General features: G+C 36.0%; 1 non-coding gene across 1 annotated transcript; it reads left to right on the plus strand.

The window, feature by feature from the left end:
• Positions 1-9,107: 9,107 nt before the first annotated feature.
• LOC136221094 (small nucleolar RNA R71) lies at positions 9,108-9,214 on the plus strand. The gene has a single exon (XR_010684884.1). It is a non-coding gene; the product is annotated as a small nucleolar RNA R71 (small nucleolar RNA).
• Positions 9,215-9,501: the final 287 nt, after the last annotated feature.

Consider the following 9,501-nt stretch of genomic DNA (forward strand, 5'->3'; position numbering starts at 1 on the left):
TTCTCCCCCGTTTTGCCAGCATCGGGCGGAGGAGGAACGAAGGTGTCGTTGAGAGCAGCACGAGTTAATCGAACGGAATACGCCTTAAGCCTTTTCGTGCTTTCCCTTAGACCATCAAAAACTGGAACACCATCGTCCAAGACAGAACCGGGAATTCGGATAGAAGCACTGAGCATACTCAATATATATTCTTGGGATTTTCCTACCCATGTGATAGTGTCAGTCAACATGGCATAAGCTTGATGGTACATCTTAAGCAAAGCCGAATCATAGAACTGACATTGAGCATTCGTGTGGCGCACATGTTTATAGGTGGCTCGGGAGTATTGCAAAAGTTCGTTCGTCTGGAGTTGGTCAGTTTCCATTTCTTCCTTACTTAAGTTGAGTAAACGGACTGCCTCACTTATTTGCTCAATGGAACACTGAGACGAAGAGGAGAGTAGCTCACGAGTTCTTGTCTGCTCAGTATGTAGCTGGGCGAAGAGTTGATGAACCTCAGCTGAAGTTGCATACATTGAGTTCATAGCTGACAAGTTGTTGAGTTGACCCTGGAGAGAGTTCATATGGTTTACCATTGTCAGCTGGAGTTCAGCCAGCTTCACGATAGATTCCTGCTTGGGTTGTTGAGTTTGGAGAGATGTCATGACACTCAGAAGATCCTTAAGTCCTTTGATTTCAGTCAAGAGCTGAGTGACAGAGGAAAGTTGAGTTGGCTCAACATGAACAGACCCAGTGGCTTCGGCATTTGATTGATGAATATCCTGAAGGAGTGCTTGAGTTGAATCGATGATTCGGCGTCCAGACTCAGTAGCATGCAAATATGCGTAGGGTTCATCGCTTTGTGGCCCAGATGCCGGAATGTGAGTAGCACCTTGTGTTTGGTGCTGTCTAGAAGCAGATGTGCCAGTGAGGTCAGCGGCTGGACTTTTATTCAGATTAGGAGCTGACTGGTTTTCGTTCTGTGTTAACGGATTTGGAAGAGGTTGATCTGCAGAGTTATTCACTTGCTCAGTGTCGGCTGGAATTGGAGTTGGAGATGGAGGAATTTCAAAGCTGACATGAGCAGACTTTTCCTGCGCTGACTCAGTGGTTTGTCCAGCATGAACCTCAAGCACTTGCTTGGTAAGGATTTGATTTTCTGGAGTCTTTGGATCGGCTTGTTCCTCAGCTTGAGAAACAGAGGCTTGATTTTTCTGAAGTTCCCTTGGAGAAGGCTCGGTGGGATTGGAGAAGAATTTGAATTGCATGTCAGAGAGATCAGTGATGGGATCCCATAGAGGAGAATCATCCAGAAGTCAATAACTAGAGATTTATGAGCCCTTTTCTTGAGTCGCCTTAGTTTCTTAGCTTTTGGAGGAGAGGGGTCAGCTTGAATAGAGTCAAGAGATTCAGAAGGTGAATTTACCCCTAGGTCAGCGTGATCCTTCGATGTTGCCTCAGTTTGCTCTTCAACCTGCTCAGTGTCAACTGACTTCATTTGCTCAGCAGCCATTGTTGGCTCAACATCCATGGTCTCCTTAGTGTCGAACTGACCTTCAAAATTACCCAACTCTTCCTCTTGGTCAGCAGGTGGTTTCTCGAGATCAATGCCTTGACTTCTCACAAAATGTGAGTCTTCAGAGATTACCGAGGCAAGAGGGGGTGCATCTATAGGGCTCAACCCAGATGAAAACTTTTTCTTCTTTCGCAGAGGCTGCTCGGGAGTGTCTTCTTTCTCTTCTTCTTCCTCAGGCTCAACTTGCCTCTTTTGTTTTTCTGCTGACTTAGGTTCCTCCTGACCTTTCTTAGCTTCAGCTTTCTTTCCCCTTGACACAATTCTCAGCTTCTTCGAAGCTATATTAATGTCCCTAGCTTCCTGGTCAGCTTTCCTCTTTTTATCCTGCCGAGTGCGGTCAGCAGGTTTCTTTCCTTTCTTGGCTAGCTCATCCTGACCTTCTTCAACTGCGGCCCCTTTTCCTTTCTTGGGCACTATCGGTTGGTCAAAGGCCAGACCGAACAATACTGCAGCTGTAATGTCCATTCCCCAGACGTTGATTTCCTCTACAAAGCTTACTTGGTGGTCTTTGAGGATCCTGGTGATTAGAGAGCCTAACCTAAGGGTACCAGGACTATGTTGGAAGCCACCGATGAGAAAGAACGGCATGTTGATCGGCTGGTAGGTCAGCATGTGCCAAATGAAGCACTGCTCGAAGTTAGACGCTGAGGATTTGGCGTTGATCTTTGGGAAAAGGAAGTTGGTCAGTATGTAGTGGGCCATCTTCTGATTCTGACCCATACAGGTACTCGCAATTTCTCCTTTGTGGGACTTGGGTTTGCAAAACTCAGTGGGATATTCGATTTTAGTGTGGTCGTTGGTAGTTCTGAGTTTGGCTCCACTATTGGTCAGCTTGAGCAATTTGGCGAGGTAAGGAGGATTGACAAAGATGTCTTTCCCTTGAACCTTGGTGATCATGTAATCCCTGTTATCATCAGCGGCTCTCAGATTGGCGCAGAATTCCTTTACCAATTCTGGGTAAGTAGCTTCTCGAATAGAGAATAGCTCGGTCCAGCCATTCTTAGAAATCCATTCGCAGAACGGTTTTTCCGCGTTTACAAATCCCTCAAAGAACCAGCGTGCATGGTCAACTTTGTAGCCTTTTACACTGTTGTAGACCAGCGAGTACGTTCGCTCCATTGGTTTCTTCCCCTTATCCTTTTTCTGTTTCTTCGGCGAAGTTGCAAGGTCAGCGTGGGGGTTCTTGCTTGGAGTTAGGTCATGCTGACCGTGTTCTTGAGACTTAGTGGGAGTCTCGCTGTATTCCTGCTGAGCAGGAGATTTAGGGTTTTCATCGGAGCGGTTGTCGTCGTAACCGGCACCGGAGATATTCTGAGAATCCAACATGATTTCCAGAGATTTTTGGGAGGTTTGGGATTTTTAGATAGAGAGAGTTTGATTGCCAGAAATTCTAAGTGTAAAGAGATAGAAGTGGGAATTCATCCACTATTTATAGGGGTGTCGAATTGATCTGAATCGTTGAGGTGGCAGTTTGACCTCGAGATAATCAACCGACAATGATTCTGGCATTTATGACACAATCGGCGCATGTGTTTTCTAATTATTACGCTTACGTCATCTTAGGTGGCTATTTAATACGCGTGCCAGCATTAATTGTGCAACAGATCTTTTACTCAGCGTAAAGAATTTTAAACGTTTAAAGTTTTGAGTAGTCAGTTTTACGTAGGAGAATTATTTGTGTGCTTAGTAACTTTGCTTAAGATAATCACTCAGTATGTAAGTCTGGTCAGCATAAAGTGATTTTATGATATGTTTAATTCAGCATGCAAAAGTTACTAATTTGGCACAAATCACTCAGCATGGTAGTCACTTCAACATTCAATTTAAACATAGGATTTTATTGAAGAGGATTAGACATACCGATTGCTTCCCTTAGTATGTTGAATTGCTCACGAGCCAAAGGCTTAGTGAAGATATCCGCAAGTTGTTCATCTGTTGGTACGTAGGTTAGCTTAATCTCACCCCTGAGTACATGATCTCTGATGAAGTGATGCCTTATGCTTACATGTTTCATCCTGCTGTGTTGGATTGGATTTTTAGATAGGTCAATGGCACTCTTGTTGTCACATTTGACCTCTATTGTTTCTGTTTTGACTCCATAATCCTCTAGCTGTTGCTTAATTCATAGGACCTGGGCCACACAGCTTCCAGCAGCAATGTACTCAGCTTCAGTTGTATACAGGGCCACTGACGATTGCTTCTTACTGAACCAAGATACTAGACAGCTTCCTAGGAAGTGACATCCTCCTGAAGTGCTTTTACGTTCTAGCTTATCTCGTCCATAGTCAGCGTCAGTGTATCCGATGAGTGTGAAGTCATTTGTATTTTGATACCACAAACCTGCATTAACTGAGCTCTGCAAATATCTGAAAATTCTTTTTACAGCTATAAGATGAGATTCTCTGGGGCCAGCTTGATATCTTGCGCAATAACATACTGAGTACTGAATGTCAGGTCTACTAGCAGTAAGATAAAGTAGAGAGCCTATCATACCTCGATATAGCTTGCTATCTACTGACTTACCTTTCTCGTCAGCGCAAAGGACAGTGTCAGTACCCATTGGGGTTGATATGGGCTTACATTCTTCCATATCAAATTTCTTTAACATTTCTTTGGCGTACTTGGACTGACTAATGAAGATGCCGTTCTTCCCTTGCTTGATTTGTAAACCAAGGAAGAAGCTGAGTTCGCCCATCATGGACATCTCGAACTCAGTTTGCATCTGTTTACTAAATTCCTTGCACATAGATTCGTCAGTAGCACCAAAGATTATATCATCTACGTAAATTTGTGCCAGCAGAGTATTTTTACCCTTTTTCTTAATGAACAAGGTTGTGTCAGCTTTGCCTCTGACATAATTCCTGGTCAGCAGGAAATTGGTCAACCTCTCATACCAAGCTCTTGGAGCTTGTTTCAGCCCATATAGGGCATTCTTGAGTTTATAAACGTGGTTTGGAAATTTTGGATCTTCAAACCCTAGAGGCTGACTAACATATACCTCTTCGTTTATAAAGCCATTAAGAAAAGCACTCTTAACATCCATTTGATATAGTTTAAAGTTCATATAGCTGGCATAAGCACACAATATTCATATAGCCTCTAACCTAACAACAAGAGCGAAGGTCTCACCGTAGTCAATGCCTTCTTACTGACTATAGCCTTGGGCTACAAGTCGGGCTTTGTTTCTGACCACATTGCCTTGCTCATCTAGTTTGTTTCTAAAGACCCACTTAGTTCCTATGGTCTTTTGATTCCTAGGTTTTGGTACTAGATCCCATACCTCATTTCTTTTGAATTGATCAAGCTCCTCTTGCATAGCATTCACTACAAGAAATATGAGATTTTATGACGATTTTTTTTTCTACGAACGTAATTTCGTCACTAATAATCACTTAAACATGACAAATTTTACCTTTCGTCATTATTCTTAATTTTCTCATGACAATTTTTACGAATGTCTCCATTGTTCTATCAATTCGTCACTATTAGATATATTTTATGACGATAAGCAAAATATCGTAACCTATTGTTTTGAGGAAAACTTTAGTAGATTAAATTTGGAGGGAAAACGTTTACTTGACGAAATGAGGCTAATTGGTGACGAATATATCGTCATTGTAAAAAATATTTATTATGACACTTTATATTTGTAATAATTTAATTCGAACAAACGGTAACAAATAAGATTTTTGTCATTTATTATTATCTATTATGATACTATTTAAATTTTATCATGTATTGTGATATTTTTATGACGATATATGAATGATCGTCACTAAAAATTTGGATGCAAAAAAATGGTACTAAAAATTGGAAGGAAATTTTTTTTCTATTACAAAATAAAGTTAATTAATGACACAATTATATCGTCATGGTAAAAAACTATTTTCATGACATTTCTTATTCGTCACAATTTAATAAAAAAAACTAAAATGACAATATAAATTACATCACATATTTAATTTTATGGTGACATATCGAGATATTGTCATGTATTTTAATCTGTTTTTACAATAATTTATAATAATTGTCTTCATTATGTTAATTATTATGATTATTTATTTCTAGTCATAATATAATAAAAAAGAATGCGAGAACATAAATTATGCCACATTTTTATTTAATGACGTAATTAAGATATTGTCATATACTTTAACGAGTTTCCATGACAGTATTTCGAAATGTCATATTATGTTAACCGATGATGATTTTATGTCGTCATTATATATAGTAATTTCTATGATTATTTTTATTCATCATAATACAATAGAAAAAATGTGACAATCTAAATTACGTCAGATATTTTTATTTACAGTGACGATATTAAAATATTGTCGTTTATATTAATACATCTCCATAACAATAAAAATTGTCACTCCACATCTTTAAGATGATTTTTATTCTTCATAATTTAATATAAAAGAACACATTTATAAGTTTATGCATTGTTATGTTATATTATAATCTCTAAATTTAACAATGAATATTATATTTAAATGTTTTGAATATTCGGTTTTATATATACAAATACTAGGTATATTTAACTATTCAACATTTTTCATAATTAGGTTTAAATATTCGAACAACATAAATATTTTTATAAAAATAAGTTTATCATATTAAAATATAATTTAGGGGTAAGCTACTAAAATAGGCCTATGATTTTTGAGGAAGTGTCAATTTACGTTTCAGGTACAAAATAGCACCAATATAGGCTTAACGTTTAAAAAATGGTATCAATTTAGGTCTCGATAACGGAGCGAGACACGCCATTGATATTACTCCGTTAAGTTATGACAATTGTACGTGGAGGGAGAAATCAGAACTTAACGGGTAATAGGAATAATGTGCCCAATCCGTTATCGAGGCCTAAATTGATACCATTTTTTAAACATTAAGCCTATATTGGTGCTATTTTGTACGTAGAGTCTAAATTGATACTTCCCCAAAAACCATAAGCCTATTTTGGTACCTTACCCATATATTTATGGTTATAAATTTTATGGTAAATAATTTATTATTCCCCACTTTTTTTTTATGTAACTTACTGTTTAGTCCCCTATTTTGAGAAATGCATTATAAGGTTCCTATCTTTTGTCACATTTAACCATTTGATCATTTGTTCCTATTTTGAGAAATGAATTATAAGGTTTCTATCTTTATGCTGAATATAACGATTAAAATTCTAAAAAATAGACAAAATGACCAAAAGAGAGTACTAATAAATTATTTACCATAAATTTTAATAAAAAAATATTTTGAATGATCTTACGTTTCTTTCTTCGTAATACAAGTTTTCGGTTTATAAAAAAAAAGAAAAAATATTTTGAATGGGATCATTTCACAATTTAAACACAAATTAATGGAGCCAAAAAGAAAGATTAACGCCAAGAAGAAGGATTAACTTAACCCAATATAACTCATATCATAACCTTACCTAATCTTTACCTTTAAACATATAGAACCCCTATTCCTTCGCCACTATATCTACCATGTAACTTCCTCTCTCCCCACGTCTCATTCATGCAGTTTCTTCCCACATCCAGAATTCTACCATCTCCACTGCTCATTTTCTTCTCCCAAATAAGATCACTAGTAAACTCAATATTTTAGCCACCACAGATGTTAGCAACCACCCAGGTCAGATTCCATTCTCTCACTATTTCTCATTTCCAAGGGTTAACATTAATATGTATTTTCTGTCTCTTTCACTTCTATTAATTTTCCTCTTTTTTCTAGCATTCGCTCTCTCATTTTCTTTTCCCCTTACATCTTTGAATATTATTTTGTTTTTTTTTCTACCTATCAATTTCTCATTCTTTCTCCACGATTGTTTTAAAGCCTTATAGGTTTGCTTTAGGTTTGTTTGAATGGAAGAAGAAATTCGAAAGGCAAAAGATCTTTCTCTCTTCCTTTTTGTTCTTTTTGGTTTGATTTGATTTGGGTTTGTTTGAATGGGAGAAAAAATCTATTTTTTTCTCTATATTTCTTATCGATTTCTTCTATTTCAGATTCTCTAAATGAAACGACTATGAAAAATTCCTTGTTCAATGGTTCTAAAAACTGAAGACGTTCAGATAAAATGTTAGATTCAGGTAATAACTCTACTGCAAATGAATGATATGATTAATGTCCAGATAGAATTGGTAGATTAGCATGTGAAATTTGAGATGAGTAAAATAAATTGATAGTTGAATTTATTGTTCGAAGTTCCTGGGTTGAAAAGGTGTCACACTAGATTCTTGATGGTCCAAAATCAAAAATTTCAAGACAATAAGTTTGTATTATTAAGTTTCATGTGATGATAATAAGAGGTTTTACAATTTGGATTTTCTAGGATTTTTTTAAATTATATATATATATATATATTTGTACAATTATATTGACTGTGATTTTTCTTTTGACAGAAGGAAGTTGATTATTGCGCATATCAATGGGTTTGGAGCATAAATGAGTTTGGTTTTTCTATAAAGAATTTTGGAAAGTAGAGGAAATGTGAAGAGTTAAGAAATTGAAGAATAGAACATATTTCTTATCTTTTGTATTATTTATTTTATGGGTTGTTGTAATTTAAAATCTCTAAAGAATTTTGGAAAGCAGAGGAAATGTGGAGACTTAAAAAATTGAAGAATAGAACATATTTCTTATCTTTTGTATTATTTATTTTATGGGTTGTTGTAATTTAAAATCTTCATATATACAAAATTTCAATTTATTACTTTTTGTATTAGCATTTTATTTCAATTTTATTTTATATTCCCATTAGATATAATTTCTCTAATTTCACGAGCCTGGCAAACAATAAATTGATCATTACTAGTGATTTAAATAATAACTAAATTTAGAAAAAATTAAAAATAATATATATATATATATATTAAACAATTAATTTATTACTAAACGAATTATAATGTAAACAACGATAATTATTTGTCATAAATTATTATTTACAATGACAAATTAAATTTTAATATGACAGAACGGTTGAGTTTCTTATGACAATTATAATATCATTATAATTGTATAATTTTCTAGTTATTTTGATATTTGTCACCATAACTTATGTTTTCATGACAAAAGTATGAATTTATCATTTAAAAGTTTAACAAATGGTGACAAAATAGAATATTCAGTGACGAGGAATATTCATTAATGATGACGAAATGAACGTCATAAAAACTTACAAATATTATGACATTTTCATTTTTTCGTCATATAAAACTAAATGTTTGGTGACAAAACTAAAAATTGTCATATATACAAAAATACCACGCTCATACTGTGACAATCGTTCTGACGATAAAATTTCGTCATCTATTCTTTATTATGACCAAAAAGCATCTTTTAGTGACAAATATTGTACGTCATGAAATGATGAATTTCTTGTAGTGTTGAGTGCCAATTATAACTTGTGCTTACCACCTTTTCAATGAGGTCATACAAGGCTTGCGGTTCAAGATCCTCGGGATTACCATTTGCAATGGATTCAATCTGGATTTTGTACGTATTAGTGACTCCATTGTAGAAATTTTGTACTTGCATCCACATGGGGATGCCATGATTTGGTACCCTTCTAAACAGCTCCTTGTACCTTTCCCATGCTTCTGCCAAAGACTCATCCTCTTCTTGTACAAAGCGGGATACCTCATTTCTGAGTTTGATAGCCTGTCTTGGTGGAAAGTATTCCATCAGAAATGCACTGGCCATGTCCTGCCAGATTGCAATGGACCCTGGCTGCAAGTTCTTTAGCCAGTTCTTTGCTTTATCCTTAAGAGAAAAAGGAAACAGCTTCAGCCTTATCACGTCATCGGCAACTCCTCTGTTCGATCGAAAGGTGTTACACATGGTAACAAATTCCTGTATATGTGCGTTTGGATCTTCAGTGGGGTACCCATTGAATTGCACGGCTGCTTGTAACATCTGTATCATGGATGCTTTTACTTCGA

Source organism: Euphorbia lathyris, chromosome 2 (genome assembly GCF_963576675.1).
Source record: "Euphorbia lathyris chromosome 2, ddEupLath1.1, whole genome shotgun sequence".
In the NCBI taxonomy this organism is placed as follows: Eukaryota; Viridiplantae; Streptophyta; class Magnoliopsida; order Malpighiales; family Euphorbiaceae; genus Euphorbia; species Euphorbia lathyris.